The 22,026-nt window shown below is 42.8% G+C and overlaps 1 protein-coding gene across 8 annotated transcripts in view; it reads right to left on the bottom strand.

Moving 5' to 3' along the window:
* The window catches only part of PKNOX2 (PBX/knotted 1 homeobox 2), a 316,712-nt gene that overhangs the window by 189,056 nt on the left and 105,630 nt on the right, over window positions 1-22,026 (bottom strand). The window contains exon 1 of one of the 8 annotated variants that reach the window (XM_069947889.1): window positions 6,108-6,165. The exons of the other annotated variants lie outside the window; for them this stretch is intronic. The gene's annotated coding sequence lies outside the window, so the exon portion shown is untranslated. Of the gene's footprint in view, window positions 1-6,107; window positions 6,166-22,026 lie in introns of those variants that run through there. 8 annotated transcript variants of the gene reach the window in all.

Raw genomic sequence — 22,026 nt, forward strand, 5'->3', positions numbered from 1 at the left:
TTTGAAAAACTGTGAGCTCTTAAACCAAAACGCTCTTAAACCAAGTTACTCTTAAACCAAGGTACCACTGTATATATATATATATATATATATACACACACAGCCCAGCATACCGTTTTATATATATATATATATATATATATATATATATATATATACAGCCCAGCATACCATTATATATATACAGCCCAGCATACCATTATGTATATATATATATATATATAGCCCAGCATACCGTTATATATACAGCCCAGCATACTATCTATATATATATATATATATATATATATATATATATATATATATAGCCTAGAATACCAATATATATATATATATATATATATATATATATACAGCCCAGCATACTATTATATATATACAGCCCAGCATACAATTATATACATGGCCCAGCATACCATTATTTATATACACAGCCCAGCATACCATTATATATACAGCCAAGCATACCATTATAAATATATATACAGCCAAGCATACCATTATATATATACAGCCCAGCATATCCATTATATATATATATATATATATATATATGTATATACACACACACACACACATACAGCCCAGCATACCATTATATATATACAGCCCAGCATACCATTATATATATATAGCCCAGCATACCATTATATATATACAGCCCAGCATACAATTATATATATATACAGCCCAGCATACAATTATATATACAGCCCAGCATACCATTATATATATATATATATATATATATATATATATACAGCCCAGCATACCATTATATATATATATATATATACAGCCCAGTATACCATTTTATATATATATATATATATATATATATAGCCCAGCATACCATTATATATATATATATACAGCCAAGCATACCATTATATATATACAGCCCGGCATACCATTATATATATACAGCCCAGCATATCATTATATATATACAGCCAAGCATACCATATATATATATATATATATATATATATATATATATATATATAAATACAGCCCAGTATATATATATATATATATATATATATATATATATATATAGACCAGCATACCATTATATATTGAATATACAGCCCAGAATACCATTAGCTTTTACCGCCTGGTTACACTGGTGACTCATTTTAAGGCTGCTAGAAATCACTACCCCTAAACCCTTCTCCTCTGAAGTCTTTGCTAGCACAGAACTGCCAATATAAGATACTCGGATGGAGGATTCCGACTTATTAGGGTATGGCCACCACTGCGCTGGTGAGAATGGAGAGGCTATAATTGATGCCATGTTGTGACACTGTCTTCTCTCTCACTATACAAACATGATAGGCCTGTATATAGTGCCTGTGTCTGATAAGACGCCTGTGTCTGTCTGCAGGCAATTTCTATTAAACATATTAGGGCATAGTTCAATAACATAACAACGTTATATCAGGTAATCACTCATGATGCAATATTAGAGATGAGCAAACCGGGTTCGGGTTTGAGTCCATCCAAACCCGAACGATCGGCATTTGATTAGTGGCGGCTGCTGAACTTGGATAAAGCTCTAAGGTTGTCTGGAAAACATGGATACAGCCAATGACTATATCCATGTTTTCCACATAGCCTTAGGGCTTTATCCAAGTTCAGCAGCCACCGCTAATCAAATGCCGAACGTTCGGGTTCGGATGGACTCTAGCATGCTCCAGGTTCGCTCATCTCTATGCAATATATGTAAAGTAGCTCGGAAACACGCTCTCAATTTAGCACAACGGATAGAAAACTCGCAAAAATTATTGGTGTTTGTTTCTCCCCCAAAAAAAGTACATTGTCAACATAAAGATTAGACCAGAGATCGGACTATAAACGTCCAATCCATTTAATTCATGTAAACGCTTGTTCCAGATTTCACTGCATACCTAGCTCCAATAATAGAACGTTTTCAGCCACCCGCTTCTTTATATTTCTTGATCTTATTTTAGTCTTCACTGCGCAGCGTAGAAAACAGCTCTTCCAACTAGACTTGAAATACGCAGGAGGAGGAAAGAGAAACGCCGAGGGACATTTATCTCATGAACTCTTGTGTCTAGCAGGTGAACTCAAAGCCGCTATTAAGTCATTACTGCTAAGATATGTAAAATGCCTCTCTCCTCACTCCAGCGCTCTCCTAATGATACCAGAGGCCATTGCCGGGACCCCCTGAGGTGGGCTAAGGACATCGAAACAACAAAATGAATAATTTGCGGCTTGGGGAGGGGTCTCATTGAGCTGCGACATGGATACAGCACAATCTCCTGGGAGGAAAACAGATTTCAGCATCTGTGTTGCTGGTTATTATAGGGTAACAACTCGGGAGCACTAGTATCATTAGGGATTGTTTGGGGGTCTTCTAAAGTTATTACGTCTGTATAAATATTGGGGGAGATGTATTAAAACAGGTGGAGAAGACAATTGGGGAATCAGGCACGGACCTCGGCTCGCTCAGCCTTCCTAACTAAAATCTCACTATATAGCTACTTCTGTATGAAACGCTGCGTAACCTCATACATAGGAAATGACATCTGTATAATCATGTGTATTATCTCATCCTGTATCTATAATCTCATCCTGTATGTATTGCCTTATTCTATGTATCCTCTGTTCTTCATATATTCCATCATTCTGGGCGGGGGTCCTGGAAGGGAAACTTGCGCAATTAATTCTATTAAAGGAGAAGTCTTGGGGGGAAACTGATTACAAGTACTAATTTGCCTCTCCCCGTATCCGCGGTGAGTGTAGGGACAGGCCACAGGACCTCTGCTGGAAGGGATTTACCCTCGAGTAGTGATGATGTCACGACTCAGGGGGGAAAAGGCCTGTCCCGGCTGATGGCCTGGCCGCTCAGCCAATCAGTGACTAGAGCAGCGTCTTGCCCCAATCACTAACTGGCTGAGCGGCCAGTCCATCAGCCAGGTCGTGACGTGTCAGCTCAAGAGATCCCAGAGCCCGGTGGGGGTCCCGAGGCTGGCCCCAGCGCTCACCATGGGCAAAGTCAGTACTTGTAATCAATTTCCCCCCTGCCCCTGCCAGCTGCCGGATTTTAGAATCCACTGGACATCTTCTTTAAGGCTGGGTCCACACAGCGTTTTTGCACTTTGTTTAATGTATAGGTTTTATTTAAAAAAAAAAAAAAAATATATATATATATATATATATATATATATATATATATATATTTATGAAAAAAACGGATGCAATTGCGTGCAATCAGTTTGGATCCATTTTTCCATTGACTTCCATTGTTTAAAAAAATTACTGAGCTAATGGCTGCACTTAAAAAAAAAAATAAAATCAGCGTACACACAAAAACATGGTTGACCACATTTTTGGATACGTTAAAAGTAACTATTTAAAAGTGGATACTTTAAACAGACTGCAAAAACACAGTGTGAACCCGGCCTTACTCTTAATCATTGGAGTTGGAGGAAACAGTACGGTGATGCATTTCTTGTAGAGGTCCATACAGGTCATGGATATTGCTGGATTTACAGCCTTACCCAATACTGACTATTTCTACATGTTGCTGTGAGGAAACGGGAGATTCCGGAGTAAGAGTAATAGCAATTATATAGTAAGATTATATGAACAAGCCTGGAAGACAGAAATGGCTGCACATCGCACCCATGGTTGATACGAAAGCCTATCAGCTACATTAAAAACCAACATCAGAAGTTAGTATATAATTTGATCAAACCATATTGCCTCATGTACCACATGCAGGTCTCTGATACACATGAGTACCTACACTAAACGACACTGTGCTGGTCAGCAGACGCCAACCCCGCAAAGCGAGCGCAAACAGGAACGGGGGGACACAGAATGGCCCTGCAACCCCACTGACACAGGACCGAACCCCAAGGGCCCCCCCAAACCCAGCAGGCACCGGCAGAGAAAGCTGCCACCAAGCAACACCAGCGTCAACAAGGTCTTGCTGCTCACCAAACCATCAGTACATAGAATGGGGAAATGAGGAGGTACTTACAATATGTACACAGGTGCTTCCTGCTAACGGACTCATGGAAATTGAAATAAACTTGCCGCTGGCTGTCCGGGGATGCTGGGAGTTGTAGTTTAGAAACAGCTGTAGAGACTTCACATGTGTATATCTAAAATTAGTGATGCTATAGAGGGTGACATAACCCATCCGGGCTCTGACAGCTTCAATATCAGGGGGAATAAAATAAAGTAAATAATAAGAAATTAAACTTACGTTTAAACTATCAATTATTAATATTTATACTATTCATTTTAAATAAGTGCCCATATTACGATTGTCTGAAAAGGCCATTTTACCATAAGGAGAACTGCCACAATTATTAATAATATTATAATCATCATCATCATCATCAACAACAACATTTATCTGTAATAATAATTTGTTTCTATGTAAAAACGAAACTTTGACATTGAACACTGGACCCGGCCACAAGTCCCATGCTGATGGGTGAATGGACTGCATGCCGATTGGGTGACGAGAACTAATAACACGTATACTGTTATAGTAATTGGAAAAGAAAAAAAAGATGAGCACAACTCAAGCGTGCTCAAGTCGGATTGCTCGGCATTTGAAAGCCGGTGTTGGACGCTGCAGCCTTAGGAAGTCCTGCAAAAACATGCCATACAGGTTATGGGTGCGTACTCTAGCCCTTTAAGAGTCTGAGAGTGAGCACACGTTCACCCTACAGAGGCAACTTGGGATGGCAGGAGGAATAAGAGAATGGAGCCAATGCCATGCAGATTAAATCTCTGTCAGGCTTTATCTGCAACTTTGTAGCTTCTTTGTAATGCCAGGAGGGTTAAATCACAAGTGAGATCATCAGCAACTTGACCCCAGATTAACCCTCCTAGCGTTACAAAGAAGCTACAATGTTGCAGATAGAGCTGATCAGAGACTTGTTTACATCATCTGTCTCCAAAGGAAGGGGGGGGGGGGGGGTGACAGAGAGAAATGCTCACACAGATTTTTGTGTTTTCAGCAGAAAGCAGCAGCTCAGAACTGGGGGAAGGAGACTGAATAGGAAATAACAAGTATGCAAGGAATTGTTAGTCTTACCATAGGCAGCAACATATCAAAAGTTATGTTTGAGTGGCATACCCCTTTAAGTAACCTATCAGCCATGCTCACTGGAGGGCACAGTATGCCAATGTGACAAGCTCAATGTTTTACAATGTGCAGTCATTTGATAAATTCTTCATCTTAGTACAGACATCTCCCCTATGGCTTTCATTATTGGATCACTCTCAGTCACATCTGCATTCTTTTTCCCAGCAACCTAACAAGCAGCGCTGATTCTGTTAGTATAGAAGAACAAATGAAATATCGTCCATGTCACAAACCAGCACTCCCAACGTGCTCACATCATGGACACACATAGGAGATGACAGGAGGTGTCCACCTCGGATTTGTCACATCTCGTCTGTCCAGCAGACACTTGGCTGGCGCAGACATTCATCACTACAGACACAAACCTGCCGAGAGTAAACAATGATAATAAAAAAAAAACTCACAGCAAAGCATAAAAAGCGACAACTAAAAATATGCAGCACTAGAAAGTAAATTAGCATCCCCGGAATAGCAATTAGCCGGCAAACCAGTAAACACCAGACATCGCCGCTCTCTCCCAGGGCCCACAATGCTTTTATGGTCCACAGAAACCAAGACAGATTTCAGTCATTTAGCTCCAATATCAGGAATTGGGGCTACAAACTTTAACAAGTTTCTCTACCTATTAAAACCGAAAAGACGTGAGATATAGAAAACATGGCGTAGGCGACAGGATGGTAGGCTCATGAATATCTGACTAGTGAACCTGCATTTTGGGACTCTAGAAAAACAAGCCTAAGGTGTCAGCTTACTGGGCTTTATTATTGTTTCCCCCCCTTGCACAATAGTCCTAAAAACAGAGGCCGCAGTTACGGGTCTGTTCACACCACGTTCAGGTCATGCATAAACAAGATGCGTAGGCCAGCCATAGACTCAATGTAAAAAAAAAAAAAAAATACAGATGAAGTGCATAGGTGACTTTAATACAGTTAAAGTGAATGTATCACTAGGTACATTGCTTTGTGTTACTTACATGATTAGACTGGCGCAGTGCTTTTTTTGAACTTCGGCCTGGTTCCCGCACACGGTGCCAGTTTATTCCTGAGCACCCGCTGGGCATGAAGCACTGATGGCGGGCCCGCCGGGCATGAAGCACTGATGGCGGGCCCGCCGGCCCCCAGTGTGACAATCTACCCTCTGCTGCTTTCTGCTGAAAACACAAAAATCTGTGTGAGCGTTTGTCTCTGTCTCCCCCTCCTCCCCCCTCCCTTCTGAGACAGATGATGTAAACAAGTCCCTGACTGGCTTTATCTGCAACATTGTAGCTTCTATGTAAGGTTGGGAGGGTTATTCTGAGGTCAAGTTACTGATGAACTCACTGTGATTATCCCTTCTAGCATTACAAAGAAGCTACAATGTTTCAGATAAAGCTTGCCAGGAATTGTTTACATCCGTCATATCAGAAGAGATGGGGGAGGAGGAAGAGACAGAGAGAAAAGCTCACACACAGATTTTTGTGTTTTCAGCAGAAAGCAGCAGCTGAGAACTGGGGGAAGGAGACCAAATAGATAACAACAACTAGGGAAAGAATTGTTAGTCTCACCATGGGCCACAACAGATCAAAAGTTATGTTTGAGTAGAATACCCCTTTAACTATTTTAGTTGAGATTGTAATTTCCCCCTTAGTATTATTGTGTTTTTGGTTTTTTTATCCCTTTCATATGTTCAGACTCTTAGGTATCAGTTTGTTAAGTTGAATGTACAGTACATCACCATAAACCCCATTATAGCTCTGTGATACTGCTTTATACAGAACACGATGTTCCCATTAGTACATAATAGGTATATGACTGAGAACAAGTACACAGACAAGCAGGTTGGATGGAGAAGAGGAGCACTACATGGTACTAACTGGAAAGCTGTGGAATCCAGAACGTGACAACTCACTTTATCACTAGCGAATATTCTCAACGAGATGAGGGGAAACATAAGTGACTCCTGATCTGTGGTAATCACATTTCTGGGAGTTAATTGAGCTGTGCGGTAACAGATGTCGACATTTTCCCAACACACATTTGCAAAGTGAACAACGCTTCGCTTGTGGCGCAGGAAGAGTGAGGTAGAAATATTCCCAGACTTAAGATGGAGACATATACTGTAGCGTCACATGATAATAAGATGATGGAAACAAACTTTGCCTTTCTGGTAAAACTTTGCCTTAGTTAGTTAAAGCAAATCTGTATCGCCTGAACACCGCCCCTAAACCCTAGTACCGTTCATTAGATCTTCTCAATCCATGTCTGTCTCCTGGGGTCAGTGTGTGGGTAAAAAACTTCTTTTAATCTGGCAGAGCAGTGCAGCACTATGTCAAAGGGGCGGGGCCTGGAGCATCAGTGCCCTTTGGCTGGGTTCACACTACGTATATTTCAGTCAGTATTTGGTCCTCATATTGCAACCAAAACCAGGAGTGGATTAAAAACACAGAAAGGATCTGTTCACACAATGGTGAAATTGAGTGGATGGCCGCCATATAACAGTAAATAATGGCCATTATTTCAATAAAACAGCAGTTGTTTTAAAATAACAGCAAATATTTGCCATTAAATGGCGGCCATCCAATCAATTTCAACATTGTGTGAACAGAGCCTTTCTGTGTTTTTAATCCACTTCTGAATATAGGTAGTGTGAACGCAGCCTAAACCTGCAGAACATGAAGATCCAGCCCAGGGATGGAGAGAGGCCCAGGGTATGGATGTGGACACACCTACAGAAGTCTATGGGATGTGTATTTATTGGGGGATGTTACTTCAGTAAGTACTTTTCACATTTCACAGATCCACAAAAAATTACGGACTATAGGGATGATATTACAGACGCACAACAGATGTTTTTTTTTTCAGGATTGCAGAAGGAAAACTGTGGATTACAAATATGGTCCACAAATATATACTAACGTGTAAATGAGGTCCAAAGGGGCATTCACACTTTCTGTGCACAGTTCGTACACAAAAACATGGTCAACCACGTTTGTGGTTTGTGTATGCTAAAAAAAAAAAAAGGGGGGGGATGCATTATGATCTTTTTTTTTTAACCTTTTTTTTTTATAATGGAAGTCAAAACGAATGCACACAAATACATAGAAAAACATGTATGAAAAAGGCGTAAATGCCTTTTTTAGGCGCAGATGGGGAAAATCGGCATATTAAATATTTGCAAATATTTTTGCGAATATTTTTTCTGCATTTGCCCCATCTGCGCCACCTTCGTCAGTGGCGCGGAGATGGGGCGTAACGCAGGGTGCGGCAGCATGCAGAGGGGGCGCGGCATTTATCCTTTTTCCGGTGGAAACAGGATACTGAAACCTACGCCAGGTGGTGTAGGTTTCAAAATTTTCGCACGGATTGGGATTTATATAGATGCAATGTGCCTCTACGTAAATCCCCTGAGCTGCGGAGCTGCGGGGACATTTGTAAGCCCAACGTAAAAAAAGCCGGACTTCATAAATGTCCCCCATAGTGTTTTTTGCATTAAGCGTATAAAAAATGGATTGCAAAAACGCAGTGTGAACCCAGCCTTACAGCTGCAGTCCAAAGTAATAGAATGAGTTGCATGCGATCGACTAAAAACATACATTTTGGCTAGTTTTAATCTTGACTTGCACCTATTTAACTTTATAGGTGACCCAGTAAACCTACCACATAGGATAGGCGTAAATCATGGGAAAATATTGTACAACCCACAACGAAAAAAAAAGTGCAGTCTTACATATTCTCTCCCATAGGGGCTTGGACGGCTTTCTGCATGTGTGTTACACGTTACTTTGGGTGTCCATAAACGCACAGCGAGTTCCATGAGAAAGCTTGTACCAGCATATACGTGCCCGCATACAGCTGACATCAATATCTAAATATGTTAAACTACTCTCAGGTCTGTGGGGTAAGGATAACAAGACCTGGTAAAATGAGGAAAAGTGCTAAACAAATCCCTGTCTGCGAGGCCGGACTGGCTAGGGGGAAGCTGTTTTTCTTTGGCCTCGGAGGGAGCCGGCTTTAGCCTTACACAGTTTTAGGTTACTCTCCTTTCCATCCAATTAGAAAGATAGTGCAAGAGAAAGTGATCCACCCTCAACCACTAGGTCTGATAACCAGGACAGGAATGGAACTGTCTGCAATTAACCAACGTGTAACTGTTCCCTGTGGACATGTGGTCTAAAGCTGAAACGGATCCTCTGTATGAGAAAAGCACATATCCTGGCTGCAATCCATGTTTACATGGGAGACTAACTTTCTTTCCAGTCAAACATTCCTGCCTAGAGATAAGCCACCTTCTGCGCGGCCTCCCAATTACTGCATTTTAGAGGGGCACATCCATCGTAACGCTCACCGTGGGGGCAGCCTCCGCCAATTACCAGGCGGCCGTGGATGAGACGCAGGAAAGTGCTGAATATACTTGAGACTTAGCCCCAGTAAACTCCTTTCTACTTCTACAACCACAAAGCAGAATGTTCACAGCAGCAACAGCGGCATCGGCATCTGTCACATTCCTAATAAATTGCTGTGAAAAGCGATATCCGACAATTCTCCTAATTTCAGGATGGGATTGAGGGAATGTTTTCGCTGGAGATAAAATATACATTTGACAGAGAGAGATGGAAGCTTTAGCTTAGTGTCCAGGCAGCTACTTTCCTAGGCCAGACATCAAAGATGTCAGGGATTAATCGGTGCAGTCGGCCAGAGCTGAAAATTCCCATTATACAGACTGCGAGATTCATCCGGCTTAAATAATTCCAGGCCGGATACAGGTTTTGTGGCAAACAAACTGTTTTTTAACAGAACAAATATCAATTGGAATATTAAAAAAAAAAAGATAAAATGTTCCAGCAGCTAGATACTGCTGTTACATACTTGTTATAGTGCCGTGTCCCCCCCCCCGTTTTCTTTTGGCATAAACTTGGAATGTCCATCGCTGGTGTGGTCGCACATGCTCAGTAGTTACCCACAACTTTATATCCACCAACACTGGAAGACACTGAAGTTGAGCACTGGTCACTGTAACTCGTAGTTTTACCGCAACAGGTATGCAGCCTAAAGGAACTGTGGAGCCCTTGCCTTAAAGGGACACTGACAGTACAGGTATGCATCTATCTATGCTGCCAATCACATGTGCAGTGCCTACATACCTTCAGTGCTGCTTTGTGATCCAGCATGTTCCTAAAAAACGTTCTTTATCCTGGACTGACAGTGTCAGAGAGGCGGGTGTGACAGTTTCAGTTTCCGCCCCGCTCTCTGCTCACTGCTGTATCTTCAGGTCTCTGTCTGCCTCCTTCAGAGTGATTGAAAGCCAGAGGAGGTGTGTGGCAGAGAGCAGGGTGGAAGCTGACAGTGTCATACACCCACCTCAGTGACACTGTAATATGTTTTTAGCCACACTCTGGATCACACAGCATCGCTAAAGGTAAGTATGCAATGTTCATGTGATTTGCATCAGAAACCCTTTGCCCCATACTGCTTCAGAACAAACAACGTAGGGGACAGATTTACTAGTGAAAATACACTAGATTTATTAAAGTGACTGTACCACTAGGCCCAGGCAAAAGCACTGGAGGCGGGCCGACCCACCCTTAGTGGGAGGAAACCCTAGCCCCTCTATGATAGGGTTCCTTTGATTCTAATGGAGTCACGTCATGGAGGGGCTGGGGTTTCTTCCCACTAAGGGTGGGTCAGCCGCCTCCAGTGCTTCAGCCTGGGCCTGGTGGTACAGTCACTTTTTTAATCGTTTTAGACACTTTTTAGAAACTACCCCCCAGCTTTGGGGAAAAGGGGTGTGTCCTCTGTAAAGGGGAGTAGCTTAAGGAGCTATAACATTGGGCGATTGTGGGGTGATAAATAAAAACTTACTCTCAAAGGGGTATCCGTTTTCCAATTTAGTCTTTGTCCCCTAACCACAGGACAGGAGACAAGTATGAGATCATGGGGTCCAACCTCTGGGCGCCCTGGGGATCTCTAGATTGGCGTCCTGGCTTCTTTGTCATGAATGGAGCCGCAGGTCAGCACATGACCTGCAGCTCTATTCATTCTTTATGAAGCCCCTGGAGATAAGTACTTATCTGTTTCTCAAGGCTCCATAAAAAACAAATGGAGCTGTGGGTCACGTGTTGACGTGTGGTTCCATTAAAAAACAAACAAACAAAAAAAAACAGGGAATCTCATACTTTTCCTGTATCCTGTGGATGGGGACAAGTAAGGTTAAATCAGAAAACCCCTTTAAAAAATACCAGATTTATAACCATGCCTCGTACTGTTCGAAAAATCTGCTGCACTTTCTGTCAAATTTATGTCAGCGCCTTCTATTGGCTTAGATGGCATAGTTTTTAAAATATTTTTGGTGCAGTTAAGCCATGCCTACTTTCACAGATGTCCCACCCCTGCCATTCACATTTCAAACTGCTGACACTATTAGAGTGAATACACAAGGTACCGGTAATATATCTGTCTGTGCTTTATAAATGAAGTATTCTATAGTATAAAGAGTCAGAGAGGCGTTCCCAAGCCCCTAAACTGCTGTAAGACCTCCTAACTCCCCGCCCCTACCATACCCAAGCCTGCTTGGGATTCAGCTTCCAAGTGTCAATCAAGCAGGGAGGAGCGGAGAGGTTACATGTTACAGCTTACAGCAGATCAGGAGCTAGGCAATGCCTCTTTGACTCTTTGTAGAAGCACAAACAGATATATAAAAGATACTATGTGTCTCCTTGACCTAACATCTAAAAGGGTCAGCATTTTGGAGCGTGAATTACAACTGACAGATTCCCTTTGAGAGTGTCTCTCTGAAAACGTAGTGCAAGATGTTTTTGTCACACATTGCACCCAATTTTAATGCAGACTTTTTTTTGTTTATTCTTCCATGTGTCAAAAAATTACACAGGGAGACATGTGGCCGATAGCATACAATTTTTTTAGCATGTCAGAACAGCCCAGTCAGCCATAAAACGAGCGCTTGCTTGTTCGTTGACTGATCGCTAGCTCTATTACACAAAGCAATATCAGCCTGTTAGGTCAATAATAGCCCTACATAATAGGGTTCTAAAAATGCAGAAGAATTACTGTAGATTGTGAGTTCTCGGGACATAGACTGATCTCAGTGAGGTAAAGCACTGCAAAATAAGTTAGAGCTATAGGAATGAAGGAATTATTATTTTTTTTACTAACCGAGTTATGGGATGATTTTGGAGCTAAAAAAATTGCTGTGTTATGGTTAGAACAAAATACTGAAAAAGTGGCAAAAAAAAGACCAAAGGAAAAAAAAAAAAAAATTTTTAGCTGCAAAAATGTCTGTAAACCCCATAACCTCTGACTGTCTTTTCTATATTTACCACAAATCAGACAGTTTTAGTAAAACTGCGTCTACCTTTGTAAATTTGGCAATATTTGTCAGTTTAGTCTAAATAGATGCTATGTAGACCTTTGTGTCTCCATGGTGACAGACTACGCATACCCACTCTGTGTAGTCTGAGTCTGCAGTCACATGTTACTCTACTCCCTCTTTATGACTCACAGACAAATTGAAGAGGAATAAAAAGAAGAAAGTAATAGAACACTGCAGGATCAGACTACACAGGGAACCATACAGGTCTGCACAGGAGCTGTATACACAAAACGATAGGCTATTTTTCATCCAGGCTACTAGCAAAGTTGTTTCATGTTTTATTTTAGAAAAATGGATAAAAACCTTTAACATTTCTATCACCTAATAAAACAAATTCCTTTACGATCAGCGAAGAACTTACAGCAAGGAAAGATAATAGAAAAAAAAAAGTATTTTTGCAGAAAGGCAAGCATGCGTTCCAGATACATTCCATCAAATTATGTAATTTGTACAAATATTTTCCAGGGTACAATTATTTTCTTGTTGGAGTTTGTTTTTTTTTTTTGTTTTTTTTAAGTGCGGAGGTCACCTACAAAAGGTGATGCTGCGCCTATCATGAGGCCACCAAAATAAAGGGAATATAGCAAAGTAAGTGGCTGAATAAAAAGCAGAGCTGTTTAAACGTCTCACTTCCAAGCCAGGCCCCACCGCGCGGGAGCTGAGAATACATTAGCCTTTAATGAAGTGAGACTCTCATCTTGCTGGAGCCACCTCATTTAGTGCAATTGTTTCTGAGCCATTATGGAAAGACAATTACAAGGAAGCGGTGAGAGTAATTGGAATTGCTAGCAGGAGTTTGGTGAAATGATCATAAATAAAAAATATTCAAACTAATAAGCTTCCATGAGGGGGTGGGTTGATGAAAATCAACATAATTACAAGTGAACCTTAGCAAGGAAAAACAGACAGCGGGGTAGCAAGTGCTCAGCTTGCACAAAGCAGAAAAGGGGGGTGCTGACGATATGAAATTAACACCATTACTCACTCAGTCTGGGCTAACTTGGGGAGATATGTGAAGACAGCTGAATTGCCATATTCCTGAGAAATGGTAACATCCAGGGGGTTTAGCATCCTAAACCAATGCCGAAAGTTCCAACACTGGACTTTTTACGATTGTTTTTTTAAAGGGCAAGTACAACTTTTTATGTTCACCCCATGTACAATAGGTGAGCACCTCCTGGCGAGAATAAGAGATTTATAGACAAAACGCCCTAAAGGGAAACCATCACCTTATTATTTTTTTAGAGTAAAAAATGTATATTTAAACAATAATTGTTCTAATCTGTTTCTGATATTACAGGTGTCTACTTTTTATTCTAATTATATTTTTTATATATTTTTTATTGTTTGTTTTTTCAAATTCTATCAAAACTATGGGGGCAGCCATCTTGCCTGAGCTGCTTTGATCTGTAAAGACCTACTACATTCTATTGGGGAGTGTTGTGGCCATGCTATATAACCTATGCATAGGTCAGTGTGCAGGGAAGGGGGGGGAGATGAGCTGACCCTATAGGCTATTGTACCTTTTATGGGAGAGTGTATTAAGCATGTTTGGTGACCCTTGCAGAGATCACTGTGCAGGTATGGTCTGCCCACATTAGTTATTAGGATTCTATTCTATGAGACAGTGAAATGAGCATGCTTTGTGACCTCTACTGAGGTCATTGTGCAGGGAAGGGGATGTTTTTAGCTGTACCTAATACCTTCTATAGGAGAATGTATTAACAACTTTTATAACCTCTGTACATGTTACTTTGGCGAAAGTTAGGAAAGGTGAGCTGTCCAGCTATTTATACCTATAAGAGTATTGTGGGCATGCTCTTTGACCTGTGTAAACATTACTATGGTAAACTATAGTGTTTTTGTATGTAAATCATGCAATTAATATATATACACACATATCTACACACACATATATATATATATATATATATATATATATACATATACACACAGTACATACACAATTTTTTTTAACATATATGTTTATCATAAGACTGGATTTCGACAGTCATTTTCTGATACCAGATTTTCTTTCGACACAATAGGTAGACAGAAAACAAAACAAAAAAAACCCAGCAAAGCCACAAGTGTTCCAGAATTAGGTCAAAACCCTACAAGCTCATGAATTCAAAGTATGCAAATTAATACGTACACAACGAAGATCCTGCTCAATGACAACCTCTAAACAATTCCTGCAATAAAACCCCTTTATTATTCATCTCACTGTTATCCTACCCACAGAGCCGCAGTGACTGATGGGCTACATTACTTCACCGCCTTCCAAATATTAAAATATTGTTCATTTCTGGGGTCAATAATCTGAAAGCACAAGTAGCATAAAAAGAGCTAATAATAGAGTTATGTCATAGTCAAGTAAACATTTAGGGAGCCTGAATGTTACTTACCTCAGATAGAAAAATTAATGATTTAGGCTTGTACTATAATAGTGACATTGGTCCAGGCAATGCAGCTAGAAGCCAGAGACGTGCCCATACAGTATATGTCCCAGTCTTACGGGACGGACCCGTCTTCTATCAGCGAAGTCTGGGATTTTGTGAGAATGAATATGCATTTAAGGCTGATTTTTATATCTTTTTACTTATAAGTAGATGTTGATTGCATCCATTCACAAGTATATATTGGGTGCAAATGATTTTTAATACTTTCATTTTTTTTCTGTAGTAAGCATAACATAGAAAATAAATAAAGCAACTCTTCAAATAAGCTTGATTTAAAAATATCCCACCAATAGGCATATGGCTGCTACACAGACCTAAGTTTACCGGGTCAATTGGTTAGGTGTTCAACTAAGAAAAAAAAATCAGTATCAGATGGTTATATGTGCCTGATGAGAAATCATAGAGGGGAGACGCAGCCGCAGAGAGGAGACACAGGCGCAGAGAGGAGACACAGGCACGGAGAGGAGAAGGAGGCGCAGAGAGGAGACGCAGGCGCAGAGAGGAGACGCAGGTGCAGAGGGGAGGCGCAGGCGCAGAGAGGAGACACAGGCACAAAGAGGAGACGCAGGGGCAAAGAGGAGACGCAGCCGCAGAGAGTAGACACAGGCGCAGAGAGGAGACACATGCACGGAGAGGAGACGCAGGCGCAGAGAGGAGACGCAGGCGCAGAGAGGAGACGCAGGCGCAGAGAGGAGACGCAGGCGCAGAGAGGAGACGCAGGCGCAGAGGGGAGGCGCAGGCACAGAGGGGAGGCGCAGGCGCAGAGGGGACACGCAGCCGCAGGGAGGAGACACAGGTGCAGAGAGAAGAAGCAGGCGCAGAGAGGAGACGCAGGCACAAAGAGGAGACGCAGGCACAAAGAGGAGACGCAGGCGCAAAGAGGAGACGCAGGCGCAGAGAGGAGGCGCAGAGAAGAGACGCAGGCGCAGAGGGGAGGCGCAGGCGCAGAGGGGAGGCGCAGGCGCAGAGGGGAGACGCAGGCGCAGAGGGGACACACAGCCACAGAGAGGAGACACAGGTGCAGAGAGAAGAAGCAGGCGCAGAGAGGAGACGCAGGCGCAGAGAGGAGACGCAGGCGCAGAGAGGAGACGCAGGCGCAGAGAGGAGACGCAGGCGCAGAGAGGAGACGCAGGCGCAGAGAGGAGACGCAGGCGCAGAGGGGAGACACAGGCGCAGAGGGGAGACGCAGGCGCAGAGGGGAGACGCAGGCGCAGAGGGGAGACGCAGGCGCAGAGGGGAGACGCAGGCGCAGAGGGGAGACGCAGGCGCAGAGGGGAGACGCAGGCGCAGAGAGGAGACAGGTGCAGAGAGAAGAAGCAGGCGCAGAGAGGAGACGCAGGCACAAAGAGGAGACGCAGGCACAAAGAGGAGACGCAGGCGCAAAGAGGAGACGCAGGCGCAAAGTGGAGACGCAGGCGCAAAGAGGAGACGCAGGCGCAGAGAGGAGACGCAGGCGCAGAGAGGAGACGCAGGCACAAAGAGGAGACGCAGGGGCAAAGAGGAGACGCAGGCGCAGAGAGGAGACGCAGGCGCAGAGAGGAGACGCAGGCGCAGAGAGGAGACGCAGGCGCAGAGAGGAGACGCAGGCGCAGAGAGGAGGAGCGAATGTTGCAGGACACAAATGCCCAGTCACTGTACTCCAGAGTGCTGGAGGACACACATCCTTGGTCAATCCCACCACTGCCAGGTCTCTGCATAGTCGTCCCCTGTACACTGCAGAGCAGCTAATAGCAATAGCTTTCTGCTTGTTAGGGAAGGAGCAGAGCCTCAGTAGTAACATGGCAGTATAGCTGAGATGGTTCCTTCTGCAGGGAAGTAAGAAAGGCTATACTGTCTGCTGAATAACTACATAGAGGAAGGTGAAGTAAGAGGCGTCTATACTATTACCTGCTGGAAGGAGACATAGCATCTCTATGGTAGGGGCTATATTTTCAGCTGCCAAAAGAAACAACTAATTCTTTCCAGTAGCACCATGGGGGCAAAAACAATGACTAATATAACAACTACTTACAGTATATTAGGACTTTTAGGGTTCATTCACATGTACAATACCTTCTGCAGATTTAATGTTGCAGATATCAATGTAACTAAATGATGGAAAACAGCATCATATCTGCTGCAGATCCTGTACATGTGAATGGACCCTTAAAGTAAGGTTACACTTGCAGTTTTTGGACGCTACCTCTCTGCACCACCTAGAAGCCAACAGATCAAAAACATCACCATACATCTCCCTGACTTGTTAATTGTGCAATCCAAGATTTGATCTGTACCAGGTAACACACACTGAGAAAATAAAGCTGTACAGTAATTCCCATTATTAGTTTTTGCACACACCTTTGCACGCAGTCTGTTTAACACTCTGAAACATATAGCCCCGACCCTACGTATTACCGTAAATGTGTCGACCAAACATGACCATCTAACAATTGTGGGGGCATCCTGACTCCCCCAATAGATGATGTTGGGGAGAGGGAAGGAATCGGCATGTTGAATTTCAACTGCCAGATCCTTTTTTTCTCTGAGATATAAGCCACTGCCAGAGCTGTCTGTCAGGGGCTGACAACTCTTCTATCCATAACACATGTATGCTCAGCTAAGTGAAGTGTTCATGTATGTGGAGGACTGAACTAATGTTTAGAGCAGGGATGGGAAACCTTCAGCCCTCCAGCTTTTGCAAAACTACAATTTCTCATCATGCCTGAACAGCCAAAGCTTTAGTAGTCCAAGCATGATGGGAATGGTAGTTAAGGGTGTTAGAGTGTTATCCATGAATGCCAATCCATTCATGTAAAAAACGTAAAGCGAAGCGATATACCTGATGGCACATTCACTTTAAGAAGAGAATATTATCTCTCTTCTTAAAGGGAAAGTACAATCAGATACATTGCTTTAAGTTTTTTACATGAATGGATGAGTGCTAACGTGGGGATGTCGGTGCCGTGGTCCTTTTTTTTGAACCGTGCCCGGTTCCCACAAATTGCGCCAGTCTATTCCCGGGCACCAGCCTGGCATGAAGCACTGGGGACAGACCCGCTGGCCCCCATTAGAGTGGGAGGGGGTTGTGTCACACTGGGGGCCACTAGGCCTGCCCCAGTGCTTTATGCCAGGCCAGTGCCCGGGAATAGACTGGTGCCGTACTCAGGAATCGGACGCCAGTTAAAAAAAAAAAGACCATGACATCAACTTAAATCGATGTACTTGATAGTACACTGACTTTAAGGTCCTTTTATATGGGGCGATTATTGGACGATTAAGTGACCACTAAATCATAGCAATATAGATAACAATAAGTTTAAATGGCTGCTCGAAAAATCAAGTGATCATTTGAGCCACCTTAAGGCTCTGCAAATCAATGCCGATCACCAGGATCAACAGTTCGCTCCTCTCTAGTCAAATCCCTACTGTACTAGTATGGTTACCTTATGTATAATAACTTTACGTAAGCCCTTTATACCCTAGAATCAGCCAGACAATACCAGCTTTGATTGTCACCATTTCAATCAGTTTCCTTTGAATCCAGACGCGGCACAGTCTTTTCTAACATCATAAACACGACATTAAAATTAAGCTTTACCACAACGCTTATTGATATTACAATTAGGACAGGGGTAATTTAGATTTTACGCCGTTTGGTACCGGATCCAAGTGGACACATCTGTCACAAATGCCGGTAGACTCGGGGAGTGAGAAACCCAATGAAATTTCACTGTTTATTTGCAAATAGATTGTTTCAATTTCATAAGATTAACACAATGTGAAGGCTTACACGGCAGCGGCGGGATTGCCAAGAATTGTACAATGCACATTAATGCCTTGTAAAAATCATTCTCATTGTGCTGCTGGCAAGAGGGTCAACAATTACAAGCAGCACATTAGTACAAGCCCAGCCTGATCAAGTCATTTTGACATTATGAATGTATGCCCGGTAGTCTAGCCTGGTCCTAAAACACAAATTGCGACCTCCCTGCCAAAACGGTACTTTAATGTTATGGCCGCCATTTATTTTACAGCTTCCCATCTCTGCGCTTAGATCAGAAGGGTCGATAGAGCGATATGTTCCTGGATACAAAATATCATCTGCATTACACGGTTCTAAAAAATCCTGGATGACAAACACATCGTCTCAACGTCCCATTTTTTAAATATGTGTGCGTTATAAGGGGGGGGTGGAAGGATTCGGTCAGGCTTTGATAAAATGGGAAATCAAATTCAAGAAGGCTGTCAAAAAGTACGAGCCAACGGGAGTCAATAAAAAACTCATCAAAAATTACAGCGTTTAGGTGCCAATGCTAATTTTTTTTCAGATGCACATTGGGTAGCGGTATCTTATGATAATATCCTTAATGAATAAAATATCCTCAGTAATCATGAATAGATGGTCTGGTTATGGCCCTGTGAGTGGCTGATGAGAATACTCGGCGGAGAACGAAATGTTGTGACGAAATCTGCAACTCCTATCTTCCGTAAAAAGACCAATAAATACTGCTCTTTGTACGTTAAAGGGGTTGTCCGGCGCTAAAAAATTATTCACAGAATAACACACATTACAAAGTTATACAACTTTGTAATGTATGTTATGTCTGTGAATGGCCCCCTTCCCCGTGTCCCACCACCCCCACCCGTGTACCCGGAAGTGTGGTGCGCTATACTCACCTGTCACGTGCCGACCACGGTCTCCGATCCTCAGCAGTGACGTCTTCTTCGGGCACCCGGCGGATCTTCCCGAGTGCCGGCCGCCCTCTGCAGCGTCATCCGAAGCTCAGCCGCGATTGGCTGAGCATAACTGTGCTCAGCCAATCGGAGCTGAGCAGCTGATGACGTGGCCGCGTCATCAGCCGCTCAGCCGCGATTGGCTGAGCACAGTTATGCTCAGCCAATCGCGGCTGAGCTTCGGATGACGCTGCAGAGGGTGGCCGGCTCTCGGGAAGATCCGCCGGCCGCCCGAAGAAGACGTCACTGCTGAGGATCGGAGACCGTGGTCGGCACGTGACAGGTATGTATAGCGCACCACACTTCCGGGTACACGGGTGGGGGGGGGGGACACGGGGAAGGGGGCCATTCACAGACATAACATACATTACAAAGTTGTATAACTTTGTAATGTGTGTTATTCTGTGAATAATTTTTTTAGCGCCGGACAACCCCTTTAAACTCCCCTCAGACCTAGTAGGTGCCAGATTATAAGGTGTTCTCGGTCATCAGACTGCCATAAGGAAGTGCCAAGACTTTGGTCTTCTGGTCCTGATCACATTGTGGAAACGGATATCGAACTGTCTAAGCTATTGAGCTAGCCATACAGGATAGATATGTTTTCTCCAAACCGATCAACAATGTATTGTGATCTCCTGACTACGACCACCAAAGGATCAGACAGGTTGACTGCCCCGTCATTATAAAAACACTCTGTCTATGCCAAGCAGAGAAGAGCTCGACCACCTGCCTCTTCCAGTTATATCTAGAGAATGAAAACTTAGAACCCAATTGATCAAAAGTTTTAACACTTTAAAAGAATTGCCCAGACTTAGAAAAATATTCAGCCTATTGCTATCTTAAAGGGAACCTGTCAACATGAAAATGCTACCTAAACTATCGCCATCATGTTATATAGCAGAAGGAGCTGAGTGGATTGATATATATATATATCTTTATAGGAAAAGATTCAGTATATCTTGTAATTTATTGATGGAAATTTCTGTGTTTCCATGCTTAAGAGTCCAGTCCATTGAGTGACACCGCCCACTGGACTCCTTATCACAGAATGAGCAGGGATTTTACTCAACATGTTACAAGTTATACTCAATCTTTTCCCACAAACATCTATATCAATCTTCTCAGCTCTTCCTGCTCTATAACATGATGGTGATAGATTATATAGCAATGTCTTGGTGACGGGTTCCCTTTAAGTGTATGGATGGCATTTGGTGTTTTATTACAGAAATCAAATTTTATATAGTAACCTAAAGCCATTGCACCATCCTCCACTACCAATGGTGACTTTTTTTTATCCTATGTGGCAATGTTGTGTTATGGCTCATACACTATATTACCATAATACTGACTATACTACTGACTGTATTTGGACTCGGTACAAGCAATTTTATCACACATAAGTGTCTGTACTGCTATATGTTTTAGTAAGGATTCTATATGCTGCAATATAAAATATTAAAAGTCATACAATGCTAATGGATGCCGTATATGTGTTGGTTTTCCACCATAAAAGTCAATGGAGACTAAAATAAATTGCCTACAAGTACTGTAATACTCCTAGAAACTACAGGCAAGGAGGACTGGTTTTGAAGCAGTTAATACATCACAGCACATAGGGCACCATATAGAAGTTCATAGGGGCAGTTTGCTAGTGATATTTATATGCACGAGGCTTATAGGCATGATCTTCTTCTATAGAAACCTTAACCCTATGAATGGTAACGCAGATCTCAGCAGTCGCTGTCATAGGAGTCATCGATTAATGGAGAAGCCGTTTCATGTAGGCTCGGGGCTTGTGTAATGTGAATCTTAGCAGGGCACAAAGGGTTATGTCTTCTAGTCATTAGGAAAGCAAACATTCAGCAGGCTGCACTCATGTGTTCTGTGCCCCCTTGGTTCCTGTAAATGGGTTTGAGCTCAGCACGGGGGTCTCATTCACACACTGCTTAAACAGAAGGAAGGCAGAATCTGTTAAAGACAGATTTTCACTCTGAGAAGCCAGCTCAGCACTTTTGTTAACGCTTAAAAAATAACGTCAGCCGCATGTGCCGCACCGAGCGACTCAGTATTCACTAACTTAAATAAATGTTAAGGGCTTTCATGAGCAAGAAAGAGTCTTATCGGTGAAAATTCTATCCAGATAGTATCTGGACTGGATGGTGTCACAGCTGAGGTGGGTAGATGTGGTTGCACCATGGCTGACCAACTGAGCAAAATCGACGGAATCCCGCCTGCATCGGTGTCCCACAGTGTCTCTATGGGAGAGCTTGCATGCCTCCGCTCAAACAATTGACATGTCAATTCTTTGAGTGGAGAGCAGAGGTGGGCAAGGTCTCCCATAGACACACTGTG

The sequence above is a fragment of the Dendropsophus ebraccatus genome, chromosome 12, assembly GCF_027789765.1.
Source record: "Dendropsophus ebraccatus isolate aDenEbr1 chromosome 12, aDenEbr1.pat, whole genome shotgun sequence".
In the NCBI taxonomy this organism is placed as follows: Eukaryota; Metazoa; Chordata; class Amphibia; order Anura; family Hylidae; genus Dendropsophus; species Dendropsophus ebraccatus.